The sequence below is a fragment of the Pteropus vampyrus genome, unplaced genomic scaffold (genome assembly GCF_000151845.1).
Source record: "Pteropus vampyrus isolate Shadow unplaced genomic scaffold, Pvam_2.0 Scaffold137, whole genome shotgun sequence".
Lineage (NCBI taxonomy): Eukaryota > Metazoa > Chordata > Mammalia > Chiroptera > Pteropodidae > Pteropus > Pteropus vampyrus.
The window spans coordinates 5,805,136-5,823,282 of NW_011888918.1; the positions used below are offsets into that span (position 1 = coordinate 5,805,136).

Here is an 18,147-nt window from a genome sequence, read left to right on the forward strand (position 1 = left end):
TAAAGAAAAAGGCACTTGCTAGGATCTCCAGCGAACTTCACATTGCTAAATTTTATGCATTTTTTATCAGCCTTCATTTTACTTAACCTCTCCTCCACATAATTTACCTTCTGTCATGAATTACTCTTTTCTTGAATTTCATAAAATCATACTCTCCAGATCATCTTAGATATCTGGCCATGAATCCTCAATCTCCTTTGAACCCTGACTTTTATTCGGCCTGTAATTTTTAGAACTCCCTGGGCTCAGTCATAGGCCCTCTTCTAGTCTTTCTTAGCATCTTCAAAACACAGTCTTCAAGAATTATGAAGTAGTTCATAGACATTTTCAGAGGAAAAATTAGTGAAAGAATTTGGTTCACATATATTTGCAAAGTTGAAATATAAAATTAATTATGACTTTCATGAATATCGTTATTTTCCTTGAAGTTACCAACTCACTATACTATCTCATTATATTCAGTCTGTGTTAATCAGTTCATATATGCTAGTATCTTCAGTAAAACCAAGTAAACTTTCACATCAGTTTCAAACAAAGCCCAATCAATTTGCTTTGTTGCTAAGGATAGAGAAGAGACTACAACTAAAGAGGCATTCCTCGACTAAAACAGGTATAAGTCTTCATATTGCCAAGAAGCTTATCAATCCAAATTTAATGCCCAATTCAGAAAAAACAAGCTATTGACAAAATTTCTTTATTAAATGACTCTGTTGGAACTCACATAATATCAATGGCACATGATATGGAAGGATAATTATTATTACATGAGTGTTTTAGTATATATTGTTTTAAAATTGAACTACTTATGGAGAAAATATGAATCAGTTCTTGTAATATACATAATATGTAATGAAACAGAAGTACTCAATAATGTTTTTTTCTGCTTATTAATGAAAACTCAGAGTAGTTTTCATTGTAGGGAATGATAGTTTTCATTTAGCAATAATACTTTTGTGAGCTGTGACAGAGGCTGAAAAGGTACAATACATTCAAAACTGACAGAACACAAGCTATACAAATAGTAAGAAAAGGTATTGCTCTTATTACTAAAATCTGTTATAAACGTGGAAGAATTATAAATCAACAATATGCCTCCTAAATGTAATTAAGTGTTGAAGGAAATAATTAAAATTGAATATCAGCAATCTTGACTACTCAAGAGTATATGCTGGCAGATGTTGTGGAAAAAATGGCAGTATTTTTTAAGATTACTCTTCCCACTCAAGTTTATTGGCTGTCAAGGAAAAATGTGCTGACAAAAGTTTCTGAAAGGAGGGATAAGAGAAAAACATTTATTTATACATACGAATGGCCAACAAATATATGAAAGAATGCTAAATATCATGAGCTATTAGGAAAATGCAAATCAAAACCACAATGAGATACCATTTTACACCTGTTAGAATAGCTATTATCAAAAGGACAAGTAATAACAAATGTTGGAGAGGATGCGGAGAAAAGGGAACCCTCATACACTGTTGGTGGGACTGCAAATTGGTACAGCCACTATGGAAAACAGTATGGAGGGTCCTCAAAAAACTAAGAATTGCTCTACCATATGATCCAATAATCCCTCTACTGGGTATTTACCCCAAAGACTTGAAAACTCATATCTGAAAGTATATTTGCACAATGATGTTCATAGCAGCATTATTCACAGTGGCCAGGACATGGAAGCAACTGAAGTGTCCTACAATAGATGATTGGATAAAGAAGATGCAATACATATATACAATAGAATATTACTCGACTATAAGAAGAGATGAAATACTGCCATTTGCAACAACATGGATGGACCTCGAGATAACCATGTTAAGCGAAATAAACCAAACAGAAAAAGTGGAAAACCACATGATATTACTTATATGAGGGATATAAACCTAAAAGCAACAAATAAGCATGTCAAACGGAGACTCGTTGACATAGACAATGGACTAGTGGTTACCAGAGGTGGGGATGGGGGAAGGTAGATGGGGTAAAAGCGGTCAAATATGTGGTGACAGAACATGCAATGCAAAATATATATGACTTACTGTTGAATTGTACACTTGAAACTTACTGGATTTCATTAACCAATGTCACCATAAAAAACAAAACAAAAAAACAACAAAAAAACTTCTTCATGATGCTAATAACACAAGAAAAGTCACTCTTGATTTCCAGAAGCCTGCTTAAGTGTATAGCTGAAATATATTAGTATCTCAAAATAACCTGAATCTACTAGTTCAAAGTCAAAATACTCGAGCTGATTATAAGATACCAGATTTTTCAGTCATCAAACTATTCTGTAAATTGTTCAACGGCTGAGTATGATTCCTTCCTAGAATCTGATGGTTTTCTTACTCATCAGAGAATGAAACTAATTTTATTATTGTGGATATACAAAGAATACACCCACGTGTTACAACAAAACACGAACAGATACTTTCCAGAGACTGAAGTAATCAAACGATGACTAAGAATCCATTTGCTCCTATCTTTCAAACATTCAGGCTGGTTGAAAGATTCATACCTATAGTTATTTAATATTATAAGTGTGCAATTTGGCAACTGATAGAGCACTAGGCATAGTCTTCAGGGATAAACCTTCCCATAATTTCTCAGTTTGCATTTGATCTTGATATTTCATAACATCTGACAGCCAGCAAATACCAGATGCAAATCTTGACAATCTATAATTATAGCATCAGGTTTCCTAATTTAGTAGAACTGTAGGGTAAAAAAATCAAAGTGCACATCTAACCTACATCCTCAAGTTACATCCAGTTACATACTTTATAAGAAGCTGCAAAAATTTCATCCTTTTCAATGAAAATACAAACATTAATTTTTATTCTTTAAAACTGATGGTCTGAATGGATGATAGAAGTTTGAGAAACACTGTCCTAGGGATCTCACCTACTCTCATGATTTAAAAGCCATCTATTATGGGCTGAGGTCCAAACTGCAATTTCTAGCCCAGCCTTCTCCTGAGCTCCAGACTCCCCTATCCAATTGCCTATTTGACTTTATTACTTGAATGCCTCATTGGCCCATTAAACCTAAAAAAGACCCCAAACTCTTGGTCTCCACCATCTCTCTCCTTTTCCAATCTCCCTATCTCAGTGAAAACATTTCTTTCCTGGCTGCCTGTGCCAGAAACCTAGCATTCAGCATTCTTTCTCCACTACCATCCACTTAGTTCAAATCACCTTCATCTCTACCCTGGACTACACTATACCTTCTAACGTGGTTTTCTAACCACTTTCTGATGTTCCTCTGTATGTTTTCAGTCGTTGCTGGAACAAATTACCACAAACTTAAACAACGCAAATTTATTATCTTATGGTTCTGTACAAGTTTCCATGGAACCCACTGGGCTAAAATCGAGGACTTGATTCCTTTCTGGAGGATGTATGGGGGAATCTATTTCCTTGGCTCTTCCAGCTTCCACAAGCTACCTATGTTCCTTGCCTTGTGCCCCCTTAACTATCTCCAAAGCCAGCAACACTGTATCTCTTTGACTATTCTTCTATAGTCACATCTCCCTCTGACTCATTTCTTCTGTATCTTCCACTTTTAAGGACCCTTGTGATTACATTGGACCTACCTGGATAATCCAAACTAATCATTCTATCATAAGTCAGTTGATTAGCAATCTTAATTTCCCTTTGCTATGAATATAACATATTCACAGTTTCTGGGGATTAGGATATGGATATCTTTCGGAGGTCATTATTCGCCCTACCACACTCTCTAACACAACTCATTTTCCACACAACTTGTGTGTTTCCACACTACTTTTGTTTCCACATAATTTGTGTTTAAAAACACAAATATGTTCATGTTACTTCCTATTTAAAATCCTTCAATGGCTTCCAACTCCTCTAAGAGTAAAGTTCAAAATCTTAAATATGTGCCACAAAGCCATGCATGGCCTAGTTCCTACTACCATTGTCCTTGTCTCCTGGGTCAGTGTTCCAGCCACACACAGCTTCTCTCTGTTCCTGAAACATCTAGCTCCTTTCTGCCTCAGGGTGTTTGCTCCCACTATTTCTGTTGTCTGAATAGCTCTCCTGGCCTCTCATCCAACTTTTACCTGGCTAACTCTTGCTCAACCCTTCAGATCTCTGTAAAAGAGACTTGCACAGGGTGGCCTGACCTGATCTCCAAGTCTTGTACTAGCTCCTCCCATTATACATTGTCAGCGAACTCTTTCTCTTAGAGCTTTCACTACAATTGGACTTAAATGTTATTTGTGTAATTATTGGCTTAAAGTCGGCCTCCCTGCACCACACTGCAAACCCAGGAGGGCTGGGGTCTAGTCTGTTCTGTTCACCACTGTAAACCCTGGGACTTAGAATTGACTGGCTTATAGTAGGTGCTCAATGAATAAATGAGGACCATCAGACATTATTTCAGAAGCAGGTCTAATTCTTAGAGGGTGAGCTGCATAAGCCAAAGACCTCAACATTCTGCTTGAGAGTTTTAGGCCAGGTTGGTCATATGCAACATATTGTCTCACTCCATCTCATCTCCATTACAAACATGTGCCTTTAGCCTTATCCCTGAAACCAAAAACTATTAGACTAATTTCCTTGGCCTTCTGCTGTATCCACCATGCTAATCACGGGAAGGCCACATTATTTCTCTACTCCTGCTCAGGTTTTACACCACTAGAAAACAATTTTAAAAATATGGAAATTGGTGTCACAAAAAAGCTATGATTTTCTGCAGCTTGGGAATCCTTCCTTTATCTCTGACTCCCTATGACTTTCCTCATGGGTCCTTTCTAGACATTTTAAATCCTATATCCTAAGTTAAGACTGGAAAGAGTATGTGTTCTGGAGCCAGAAAGTTCTAAACTTAAAACCTGGCTCTGTCTTTATTCAGAAAGTTCAGTGGAGGTAGACAGGGTTAAGAGGGTCAAATATGTGGTGACAGAAAGACATCTAACTATGGTAGGTGAACACACAGTGTAAATATATATATGCCTTACTGTTAAAGTGTACAGCTGAAATTTATTGGATTTCATTAACCAATGTCACCATAAAATAAATAAGAAAGTTCAGCAAAAGTTGAGTCTTTGAATATTATCAGTAAAAGAATGAGGATAATTTACTCATTCATACCTCACAGAAGTATTAGATATAACCTAAGTGTAGCATACTTTGTTTAGTACTGCCCCCAGCCACCAAACACTGAAATGTCACACTATTCCCTAAGCTTAGCTAACTCCAAGGTTAGAACAATTATAAAGAATGGCAAAAAGATAAAGATAGTATAAGAGCCCCTGATTCTATGTTGATCCTAGGAACATGTCTTCATGAATATTATGTTCTCTATAGATATTTCATTTCAAGAAACGCATCTTACCTCCATCCTCCCCCTGCCTACAACACTTCCATCCTCATTCTCTGAGGATACCCATACTGAGACTTTACTCATCAGATACGCACCTTCTCCATTTCGCTCCACTTTGTCCAAACTGTACTTGCCATTCTTTTTTACTTTTGTGGACCATGGTCATTTTGCTTCCTTTGACCTTCCCGTAAGACCACCTCTATAATGTGAACACCTAGCTCAACTCTAACTTACTTCGATAAACCTTCCTAGTCCCCCAGGTACTCTCTGATATCACTTTCTCCCCCCAAAGTATATTGCAAGACACCTGAGGGGCAGGCTTTCATTTGATCCATGTGTGTAACCCACTCCATAGTGTCTAGAATGGTGTTTTATATGTAGTACTTTATTAAATATTTGTTGACTGAGTGAAATGGTAAATCAATGACTCAGTGAGTCTGGTTTAAACATACTAACTTTGAACTGTCAGAGGGACAACCAGTAGAGCTGTCCATCACCCAGCTCAAGAATGGGATCAGGACTAAAGATGTACATTTGGCAGCAATAGTCACTAGAGTGATATCTGAAGCTATGAAGCTCACAAAAACAAAATGTGCTGAGAAAAAAAAAAAAGCTACGTCAGAACATTTCAGAAGTAAAAGATGACAATGCAGCTAAGTCAAGATTATAATTCAATGATAAATCATAGAAAGAACAAATCCAAAGGAGTAGTCTCAGGAAAACCAAAAAAGAGAGCTCTGAGAAACACCTCTAAAGGCATTGCTGTTGCAAAAAGACAGAAGAGGTTGAAGATGCAAAGGCTGCCACTCTATGTGGTGATTCAAAAGGTTTTGGTGCCCTCCTAGCAAGTAAGATGTTAGGGGCAGAAGTAGGGCTGGAGAAGCTGAGTTATGAGTAACAATGACCAAAAGTATAAGACTATTCTTTTAAGAAGTTTGAAAGAAAACGGAGATAGAATCATAATGCTAAGGGAGTCTGGAAGAAGCTGTGAATATAAAATAACAGAGAAAAAGGTGGCTCAGTGGGTAAAGCATGGCACCAGCACTCAACTGTCACTGTTGTTACCACAAAGCAACACAATGGGTGAAGAAGGACGTAAGTACTGATCTAATTCTGATGTCTATTCACCTGCATGGTCTTGGGAAAATCATTTTTCCCTCCTTTGGCTAACTTATCAGATTATTCTAATAGTATGAGTTAATAAGTGCAGAGGAATTTGAGGAACTTATCATTTTCTATAAAGGTCTTATCATTGTAATAGATGGTTTGTAATCTTGAACTGATATTTGTCATTTTTCAATTCCCCTCATCAGTGTGACAGAGAGAAGCTGAAACTCCCTCATAAGTAATACTGATCTACTTATTCCAATCCCAGCAAAAAAGGATAAGACAATGACAAAGAGACAGAGGAAGGCAAGATAAAGTCAGGGTATATGGAGTCAAAGCAGTGATGGCAACCTCTCCAACTCCTTTTAACATATAATCTGTCACTTTCCTAAACTGGGGGACATTAATCAAGGGCTACCTCTCCCAGGTGGATGGAGAACTTCCAAGAGCTCATACCAGAACTGAGTGTGCCTGCTGTTTCTGTCAATCTGGTCTGTCTTGGCAGGGACATTATGCTAACTTCGAGGTTCCTAGCCAGTGAATAGGCTTCAGCAAAATCATCACTGACCTCACGATTGTCTTGAAAAAAGAAAACTGTGTACTTAAATAAAGTTTTTGTAGCTCCTTAGTTATTGTGTTTTGGGTTTTTATGCCTAAGAAAATGCTGCAAGCTCAGTGGTGATTTACCACTCAAATCATGTCATGCAGACTTTTCACCTGGAAGGGGTGGCTGTCCCTGAATGTTACCATGGCCAGGGTCAGTATAAACACATTCGATAGTTTTGTTGTAAACATCTTTGCCACAAGCATTTTTGCCACACAACGAATTGACCGTAAGGCAATTTCACCGTAAAAGATAAAAGAAAAATAAAAGAGGGGTATTAAAAAGGGCATAATGAAATATGAAAAATAACAAAATCAAAGATTTTATTGCAAAAAATGAAAACACATTGTCTTCAAAGTTTTTCATTCATAGTATACATTTTAATTGCTTGATTTGTCTCCTTGTTCAGCCTTGCACTTTTCTTTTTCACTACCATTCCTTCCTTCATTAACAGAAGCATCAGTTTCTAATTAACAAATCGGTAATTAATGCTAAGACTGTCGTGCAATAGTAGCTGCCTCTTTTATGTTTGCCATAGCTTGGTAAACTTGGTTTTGAAGGGAGGGAATGACTGTGCTCATTGAAAGATTTGCAAAACTGTTACGTTATCATATTCGAGTATAGTAGGCAATATGGCTAAGATTTATACGATATAAAAATGAGAGCACTGCAAGAACTGTCAATGAAGAAATGAAACCAAACTAACAACTAGCTTAAATATATTAAGTCTGCTGAAGGCACTTGACTCATCAATGGAGAAATGAAACCAAACTGTCAACCAGTTATTTTCTTTCATGGCGAAATTGTCTTACTGCCACTTAGTTGTGCGGTGAAAACATTTGCTGCGAAAATGCTCACAACAAAAATGCTTGTGGCAAAAATGTTTATGGTGAAACTACCCAGAACCCAGTGTAATATTTCCTCAAAACACTTGTGAGTGGAATATAGTATCACACAGAAGGTATATTTGCAAGAGAAGGTATCTTTGCAGATCATAGGTGGCATATTAAGGCCAACAAAAAGATACAGGAGAAACTAGGCAAAAGTCTTTAATTAAAGCAGTTTACAGTGACCTTTCTTGACACAGCAGAATTTATTCTCTCATTCAATGAAAAGAAATGATAAAAAGTGATTTAAATTGATTGGTAATGTAAAAGTCATCAGCATTTATCTTTAGGATCATTGTGGGTTTTTTAAATCTTCCCAATTGTATTTGGCTTAGGGTAACACTAAAATTAATTTTCATTCCATGAGCACAGCTGGACAGACTATCCACATGCCTTTTGTAATAAAAGAAACTACAAATTACTAGAGAAATCGACATGCAAAATGTTGGCTGTCTTTTTAAAGACTGAACTGTCTTCATTGACAGCTGTCATATGCTCATAGGAAGAAAAACAGTATTGGTAAGTAAGTAAAAACAGTAGCATTAAGACATATTAAGGTGGTATGATAAGGGTTGAAAGGAGAAGTGAGATTATAAGCGGAAGGTTCACTACTATTCATGAAAGTTAGTCTACTGAAATCAAGCAGAATCATTAGGGTGATTTCAGGGAAAACAGCATTTCTTACGAAGAAATGAGATAATGATATAACAAACCAAATTTATGAGACATTCATTAATCCTTTATAATCCTCACAAACATACAAATGATCCAATAGCAAATGCTGATGTATATGTGATGGAGGAGGGAGAATAAACAGTGAGAGCAAAAGACTCTCTCTAGGACTAATCCACTTTTGTTAATTCAACGAACATTTACTGAGTGCCTACTATGTGTACCAGTAGTCTGAGGACACCATAGTAAACAAAGCAGACAAGAATCCCCGCCCATATAGAGCTTAGAATATAGTGAAGGATTGGATTTAAAACATGTGACTTGGACCAAGACATGCACTTGTGTGACTAGAAGGTTTGTTACGGGGAAATCAAGACAAGAAAGACTGCCAATACAATTGAATGAACACACACACAATACAAAATGAACGCTGTTGATGAACTGTGAAAGTGAACATGTAAGCAGAAAGCACATTCTCATAATTCTAAATTATTTTTGCTAAAATCAAATACCAGTAATTACTTTCCTCTGATGTGGCCTAATATTAGATTATAGGTACGAACCCCCAAAAATCTTAGATAATAACCACTGTTACATGATAAACTGGATGGAACCATGTGCAACCAACAAATGTATACCAACGGACTAGTTTCTACCGGATAAAAACTTTAAAAATTAACGGAGTTAACCGATAAACTCTAATTTATCTGGAAATATATTCCAGAAATGGAATAAGTATTGATTACATCAAAGGAGTTTTTACAAGTATGCAAGCAGCGTTAAAAAAAAGTACATTCAGGCAGATATCTCAGCAGATGGGGTAGTTTCACATATTTAGTCCAACAATTTGCTGAAATGTGACTCTGCCATTTTCTCAGTCAACTCATAAGGTATAAACAGTGTACATTTTCTGTTACTAACCGATTTCAACTCCAACAAGAGATTAATGAAAAACGCTTGACAAATACATTCCACTCGTTGAGGGCTGCACATTAAATAAATGTATAAAAGCAAAACAGACAAAAATACATGCAAACACAATGCTTATACCAGAATCAGACAAGGAGAGAGACAAGACTTGCAGTTGTTGGAATGTTCCAGGTCATCAGTTCTGTCCACTGAAAAAGAAACATCTAAGAACTTCACCATCTAGAGGCTTAGAACATAGACTTATTCCCCAAGTTTTTTAAATGGCTGTCCACCAGGAAGGGAAAAGGAGTACTGACGGTTCTTCTTAGGTCCATTCAAGGCAAAGGGGTCGAATAGCTTTAGATGAGTGGGACTGGCAGGTACACTTAAGGCAAAGGAGTAACAGGTACGAAGCCCAGTAACTCCAGTTAGAAAGCAAAACACTAAGTTTTAAAAGGTGAGGGAAAGAAGGCGGAGAAACCACAGCAAGCAAAAGAAAATAAGAGGAAAGCAATACAACGTCGGAGAATTCATCGAACCATCTCCACCACTCTAAAAGGTAGGGGACTGGAAAAGTCGCAAGGGCCGGGATCCTGAGGTCCCGGAACTCAACAACCAGCCTGAAGCGGGTGACGGGGAGCAGTTCCCGGGAACCCACTCCCGCCCCTCTCCCATCAACCCCGCCCATTGGGTCCGCCCCATCCCGCCCGGCAACTCACCGGATTCGCTTCCCACATAACGGTGGCGAAATCGAGCGGAGAGAGCCTGGGGGAAAGGGCTAGCCGCGGGGCCGGGGTGTTGGGTTTTTTCCAAGGCTGCCTGAGAAGGAAAGGATGGAGAGGCAACCTTTACTCAGGCCTTCCTTCTCCCCCTCCCAGTCACAAGCCAGCGTCTACGGACCACCGAACCTCCCGACTTCCGCCCGAAGCCAGCCAACCAGCGCTGGCCCCGCCCCGCCCCCCGGAAACGCGCCCCGCCCCTGCCTCTCCCAGGCTCTGCGGGTGGGTTGTAGTGGGCGGGGCTTGGGAGTATCTGGATTGTAATGGACTTTAAACGGCTTCTAGTTCAAACGACCCTTCCAGTGCTAAACCCCACTGTAACATCCCCACCAAGTGATCCTCAAGCCACGGTTAGTTGTATTTCCTTCAATATTTATTGATCACCATATCGTTTGTGCAGTGGCCAGGAGACTGGCCTGGGAGTTGATCCCAGCACAACCAGTGGCGTTTGGGACAAGCTTCACAATCTGACTGGTTCCTCATCTTTAAAATGGAGATGCTAATAATATCTACGTAAGGGTGTAGTGACATCATTTAAAGCACCTAGCATAGTATTTGGCATACAATAAGAGCTAATAAATGACAGTTACTTGCCAGACACTGCTAGGTTCTGAAGTGAACAAGATTGATCCGCATGCAGTCCATGCCCCCATGGAGGTTAGAGTCTAAAGAAAAAAGCGAAAAGTGAGTAGATAACTAAAAAAGTGCAGAATGGCTTATAGGTATTACAGCAAGTACAGGGTTCTATGAAAGCACGCTTACCCGGGACAGGTTTCTGCTGCTTCCCTTCTCCCACAAGAAGTCTAAGCTAAGACCACAAGGATATTCTTCTAATGAAGTTACCTGGGTAAAGAGAGCTAAGAGAGGGGAAGAATCTTCGACGAAGAGAAGTAGAAGCTACCCATGGGAAACAAAAAAGAAATAGTTTGCTATAGATCCTTCTGGGATTTTCTATACCTTCACACATTAAAAGAAAAATTGACGAAAGAATACCTACATATTTAAAACCTGATATTTTCACTTAATATGATGTGGCCGTTCTTTATTTCAAATACAAATTTATTTCATCATTTTAAAGTCATCATTTTACAGACTCAACATTTCTTGGTTTGTATGTTACACATACATTTGAAAAAATCCATTGTGATAGACATTTAAGTCATTTTCAGTTTTTACTATTCCAAAAATTACAGCAATAAACATTCTTGTACTGACATTTCTGTATATTTGCCCATTTACCTCTTTGGAATTAGTTCTAAGAAATGGAATTTTTCAATAAGAGATTATGGAAATTTCAAATTTTGATACATATTGCCAAACTACACTCAAAAACAGGGTGTAAATTTGCAATCTCTAAAATTTATCTTGACAAATGGTTTGAAGTAGGGATCCTCACTTTTTTTCACTTTACTTTTTGCCAGTGGTTAACCAGTTGCCACTTACTGAATAATTCATTCTTTCCCCACTAGGTTAAAGTGCTACCATTAATCAAAAACTAAATTTGTGTGTATCTGTTTTTGAATACTCTTGTCTATTCTATTATCTATCTGCTTATTCCTACGCTATGCCACACTTATAAATATTATAACTTTGTAATATATTTGCTCTCTCATAAAGCAAGTCCTAATTCTTTTAAAATTTTCTAAATCATTGAGTCTTATTTAGAAACACATCTCTTCATGTCCTTTATATCTTTAAATACACACAAATAAATTCACATAGATTTGCACAATTCTTGTGATGTTTGTTCCTAGTTTATAGTTTTTGTTGTATTTTTTATTGCTCTAAGTTAGCAAAACTATTGATTTTTGCATATTTTTATTATATCCTACTACACTGTGAGGATGTCTTATTAGTTCTAATACCTTTTCAGCTGATATCTCTGGATTTTTATGTCGACAATCATATCACACACAGAGAATGCAGTTTTCTATCTTCTCGTTGCATTGGCCAAACCTCAGAAAATTTTTGAAGAATACAGGACAAGATAAAGGGAGTTTAGTCTTTAATGCAGTAAGACACGCATTTGCCCCTAGTTGGTGCTAGATATTCTTTAAATACACTATCGTCTTTTAAAAAATTTCTTCTATTCCTAGTTTACTATAAACTTCTAACTGGGAGAAGATGTTAAATTTTATGAACTGTCTCTTAAACTCTATTACTATATTCTTTTTTTAACCCTGACTTATGAGTATAATGAAACTAGTAAGTTTCCTAATATTCCACCCATACTTACATTTTTGAAGCAACTCTGCTTCATTGTGTATTCATTGTTTTTCGAAAACACTTCTGAGTTCAATTTGTTAATCTTTCATTTAGGATTAAAATTTACTATAATTAATGAAATTGGTCCATTTTAATGGTGTTTTATTGGATTATCTTTAGCAAGTTTTGTTAAGTGGACAGTAGCCGTTTAAGTAATTTAGGAATAAGCTCTTCATCAAAGGTGGAATGGATTTTACAAAGCAAGTTAACTGGGAAGATTAGGACCAAGTCCTCAACCTTTTGTGGAGTTGGGCCTATAGGTCATTTCTTTGAAGCTTTTTGTTTGCCTGAGCTGGTGGTCAGAGGAGGGGTTAGGGAGAACCAGTTTGAATATATGTATGAGGCAGATAAATTTTTAAAATATACTGCTATATCCCAAACTAATATGGAGGAAATGTATTTTATAAACTGAAAATAGTTGTGCATGTTTTAGTAATTTTTTATTACTATTATTCTTGATGTATAACTACTTAGAAAGCAAGTGTGGGAAAGGGCCTTAATGTTCATTTAGGCCTGGAGTTACAAACTGATGAACTTTAGCACACACAGAGTTTTTAAAAGTTTTTATAAATGGATGACATTTTAAAACTGGGGCATTTTCCATTAAATAATGTGGATCTTCAGCTTTCCTTCAACACTGTATTCTCGTATGCCAACAAGTGGCCAAACCCTGCTGACCCATTTAGACTGAGAATGGGCTCTCAGGTTTACCTGAGTTACCTGACCAATATCTCTCATCCTTATTTAAATGATCTACCTGGGCCCTGGAGGTATTTGCATTTGTACTAAGTATAAACCACCTCGTATTTTGCTAAGGAAATATAATGGATATGGAACTTCTAAAATATCCTTATAGAGAACACCTTCACTATACTCTCCCATACCTTTCTCAAGGGTACGGGCTCAATCATTGGGGTTCGATCTCTCAGTCTTTCAACGGATTACTCTCTGCATGTAATGACTGAAATGTGACAGTCTGGCACTAGGAATGCTTCCTTCTGCATCGTAGTCCCAGGCAAAGTGCCACAGAGTAGAAACTATGCATATGAACCACGGTGGCAGTTTTCACAGGAAGACCAAACAAATGCAAGACATTTTACTTTATCTTTAATGTTTTCTATTTGTGTTCCAGAGGGACGTGTCTTAAACCCAGCCCTGAGTGATTGCAGCCCCCCTCCCACCTGGTGGATTTCATTAGCTCTTTGAATGCCAGAAGGGGCGGGAGGAAATGCCCCAGGAGAAAGGATGGTGAAGAAGAGGAGCAGAGGAGACCTATCACTGGAAAGCATGGAAATGATCAGTAAATAGATAGTTGAGCTGCGAGGTAAATTTGTGAGGGAACAAAATCAATCTCCTGTAAAGACATTAGAAGGAGAAAGGAGAACCAAGTAAGTGGTGAGATGCAGGATAGAGTACACATTACCTATTATTTTAATATTATTTTCATATATATTTTTTTAATTTTTAAAGGCCACGTTTCCCAGCCAGAAATGGGGAGCACTGGGAATTCATATGGAAGACACAGGCTGGGTTTGACAGAAAAGAGGAGTAGAAGACTGGAAGAAGGCGCAAAATAAGAGATGAGGGGCCGCAAGAGGGTACTGGAGTAAGGGAGAAAAAGCTGCATTTGTGCCCATTAGCCTTGAATATAAAGACCCAGCCTCAGTTCTGAAAAAGAGCCAGCAATGAGGCAGCCCCAGAATCAGCCCTACTGCTGAAGTCTGACACGTTAACAACCCAGCGGGAATTAAGAGGTGAAATCAGCAGATGAAACAATTGATGAAGCCGAGATAAGCATTCCTGGGAAGGAATTTTTCAAAAAATCAACATGAATCTGTAAATTTTCCTAATCAGGAAATATGACAAAAAATTAAATTCGACCGAAAAAAACGAAGTGCTAAATAACTCACCCACGCTAAATGGAAAGGCTCTATTGAAAATACCACTGATTATTAGTTTTAGCTGCTCAGGGAAATTATCTAGGCACAATGATGGGCATCAACATTCAGCTCACAGCAGCAGTCAAAAGCAGCAGCTGAGATGTGTGGCCATCCTAATTAGAGGATGGAGAATTCTGAAAAGGCTCTGGAGCTGTGACATTCCTGGCTGAGGTTTTCCTTCTAGGAATGCCATATTAGGGTTTTGGTCATCACATTGTAAAAAAAGGACTTAATAGGAATGATCCGGAAAGGGACAACAGAAATGACTTGGAAAAGAGTGTGAGAAGCTTTGAAGTTAAAAGCAGAAAGTAGGAAAACACTTCTAAAAGAAATCATTTTCAAAATTAAGAGAGAGAGAAGCAAGTAAAAGCCTAAGATGATGGTAAGGGCAGGCTGAAGGTGTACTGTCTGCACTTAGGCCTTTACAGACATGTTGGGGGCTTTCACCTCTTCCTTTGGAGCACATCCGACGAGGTCAAGAAATGACAACAGATTATCCAACATGAATTATTCTTCCATTTTTCATTGCAGCAAATATTTAGTAAGTGCCCTCCATGTTCCAGGTACTGTCTCTAGCCTTTTGGGATACATCAGTGAACAAAATAGAGAAAAATCCCTGCCCTTGTGAAATTTACAAGCTGAGGATGGGGCGGGTAGGTGGGCAGACCTTGGGCTGGGAGTGGGGAAAACAGATAATGTAATGTAACAAATTAAGTGCATTGTATAATATGGTATAAAGTAATAAGAACTATAGAAAAAAACATAGATCAGGGTAAGGGATGCTGAGAGTAGTCAGAATATCCTCATTGAGAAGGTAACATATGAGGAAAAATGTGGAGGAGGTAAGGGAGCAAGCTTAATGGATATCTGGGTAAAGAGTACTCCATGCAGAGCGAACAGCTGGTGCAAAGTTCTTAAGGAGTGTCTGTGTGTTTGGGTGTGTGTATTTGGAGAGGGGGAAGCAGGGGAGATGTGTAGGTTGAACAGGGCCTGGTACAACAATCAGCAAATACTTACATGGCACTAAATATGTGCCTGATAGTGTAATAAGCTCTTTGTATACATATATATAAACAAATATAATTCTCACAGCAACCCTATAAAGTAAGTACTCTTATTACTCCCTTTTATATGTAAGGAAACTAAGGCTCAGCAATTAACTTGGCCAAAGACCAAAGATCCAAACCTAGGTGCCTGGCTTCGGAGCCCGAGCCCCTAATCACTACTCTATGCCGTCTCTCAGTGTGCTTTCAACCTGTCTACTTCTGATTACCAGCCCTGATCACCCAGCTGCAATTGGAATTCAAGTACTCTCCTAGGATAAATTCATGTTCTTTTTAAAATGGAAGTGTTGCTCACTGCTTTATTACATATGACCCTTCCATGGCCCTTTGCTTTCTTCTCCCACCAATTCAAGAATTGCTCTTTTCTGCAAGTTCATCACTGGGGTCAGTTGTTTCTGCCCAGAAAACCAAGGAAATGTCTATGGATGGAGCTTTGGTTCAGCTTGTGAGGGGAAGTTGGGGGGCAATGGAAGGGTGCGTCCGTGGATTAATAATGCCCTATAGATCACTAGGAGGAAAGACAGAGCATAACTTGTGTTTAAGAACTAGATGTTGCCATTCCTTCTATTCCAAAAATCACTGTGTGGAGGTACATTTGTAACACAATGGTCACTAGCTCTTCTCATGCCTTCTGTGTCCTGTTCTCTCACGACACAGAACCTTTATACTAAAAGCCGTTGAATTACACACTTTAAATGGAGGAATTGTATGGTATGTGAATTTTATTTTAATAGAGCTCTTAAAACAATTAATTTTTTAAATAGATAGGACCTTGGCTTTTACCACTCTTGCCTACTTTCCTTCTGATCTCTTTCCTCCTTCACGTAGCTTCAGGGAGCCCAGGAACACACGCAGAAAGATGTTCACTGTTCCTAGACTCCAAGGTCTCCACCCAAAGCGACAACTTTGTTTTGACTCCGAGGCTTACAGCATTATGCCAAGGAAAATAAATGACTCTTTCCCATTATACCTCAGTACCAATTTTCCTTATTAGAAAAAAAAAAACAACACTAATGTTTTAATGTTAAAACATACATATATATTATGGAGTAGAAAGCAATATTCACATGCATGAGAAGGCAATATTCACGTACTGTTTCAAACAGTTTCTTGTTGGCAGCTACCTGCTTCCAGCTGGGGGAGGGGAGGCATGTACTCTCTGCCATCATGAGAGAGAAGCTTGAGATGCCATGTTTATGTCTAGAACAGTCAGGAGACTGAGGGGCCGATTCATCTAACTAGCTGAGGGATATTTAGAAAGTCACATCCCATTTTGGGACCTCGGTTTCACATCAAAAAGATGAAATAATTGGACAGGGTGACCTCCAAGGTCGATGCCAGATCTCACGGTCCAGGATTTAGTGTCACGAAGAGACAAATCAAATGTTGGGCTCAGATATGTCAGTGCCAAGATGCCTAGAGATATAGGGGGCAAAAGATAAACTCCCTGCCTTTGAGAAACTTCATTTACTGGAGAGTACTAAAAAGAGAGCCATGTGTAAGACTTGACAAACATATAAAGTAAATATGCAAACCATTTGAAGAATGCAAGGAACGAGAAGCAGATGAGAATAATGAATGATTAGATCGCTGGTCCAGATCACCTTGCTTTGACTCACCTGTGGAACTAAAGAGACAAGGAGTCTCTTACACTGCCAACCCCCAGGTCCTCTGTGCAGGTCCCCCTTGCACAAAGGCAGTCCTTATCGATCTTGCGGATGGCCTCATCCCAGATTAGGAAACTCTCAGAAGAGAAAAGGGATCTTAGTAATCATCTACCAAACTCCCCCAAGTACATTTAGTATTTGAGATGATGCTTATCTCATGTTTATAATATTTTTATTTGATAGAATATTCTTAATATTATCCCCAATCCTAAGTAATCCTAAAACTGGAACAAGAATGCATATATCCTTCTCTTCAAAGCCCAGTGCTTAAATATGGAATGATTTTAAGTAAAGTCTTGTTATTAGCATGGAACTGAAAAAGATCTGCCAGCAACAACTTCTCAAAAATCATTGCCCTGAAAAATATTAAGTTCTTACCCTCTACCGTAGAGTAATTGTGCATTTTCCTATCTCACCCTTTCATTTCAGATCTAGTCTCACTCCCTGAGGCTATTTCTGAGCATTTCCACAGGTCTCCAGTCAAATGCCTTTGCATGTCTTAACCTGCCATGTGTTCCGAAAAGAAGTGAAACTAAAAGAAAATAGAAAGGAAAAATCACTGTGATCCCTCCTATTTAATTCATTTATTTTGGTTTGTCCTAGAGGATTTCATTTTATTAATAGAAGAAGATTTCTGCCTCAGCCTGTTGGATTAATGCTTAATCTGAGAACTAAACTAAAAATTGATATCTGTGGTTAGGATATTGGGAAAGGCCATTCTGGATGATACAGAGATATTAAATGTTTGCTCCTCTCCCCTTTCCCGCCAAGGTTTCTTCCAATCCAAATATTCTGGGATGCAGAAAGGACTGACTGATGGTCCCTCACAGATTGTACAAAACTGGGTTTTTCTCTCTGGCTGTAAAATGTGCTCACTTCGTCACTAGATGGCGCTGGCACACAGGCAAGA

At 38.2% G+C, this 18,147-nt stretch overlaps 1 protein-coding gene and 1 long non-coding RNA gene across 18 annotated transcripts in view; one reads left to right on the forward strand and one right to left on the reverse strand.

The window, feature by feature from the left end:
* PARP11 (poly(ADP-ribose) polymerase family member 11) overlaps positions 1 to 10,448 on the reverse strand; it is a 46,322-nt gene extending 35,874 nt beyond the window's left edge. For 4 of the 17 annotated variants that reach the window (XM_023535133.1, XM_011367876.2, XM_023535135.1 and 1 more), the window contains exon 1: positions 10,242 to 10,448. The gene's annotated coding sequence lies outside the window, so the exon portion shown is untranslated. Of the gene's footprint in view, positions 1 to 9,663; positions 9,732 to 9,839; positions 10,166 to 10,241 lie in introns of those variants that run through there. The other 13 variants (XM_023535134.1, XM_023535129.1, XM_023535127.1 and 10 more) reach the window with 7 other exon arrangements.
* Positions 10,449 to 10,560: 112 nt separating this feature from the next.
* Positions 10,561 to 14,755, forward strand: LOC111744548. The gene is made up of 3 exons (XR_002782203.1): positions 10,561 to 10,651; positions 13,699 to 13,954; positions 14,037 to 14,755. It is a non-coding gene; the product is annotated as an uncharacterized LOC111744548 (long non-coding RNA).
* Positions 14,756 to 18,147: the final 3,392 nt, after the last annotated feature.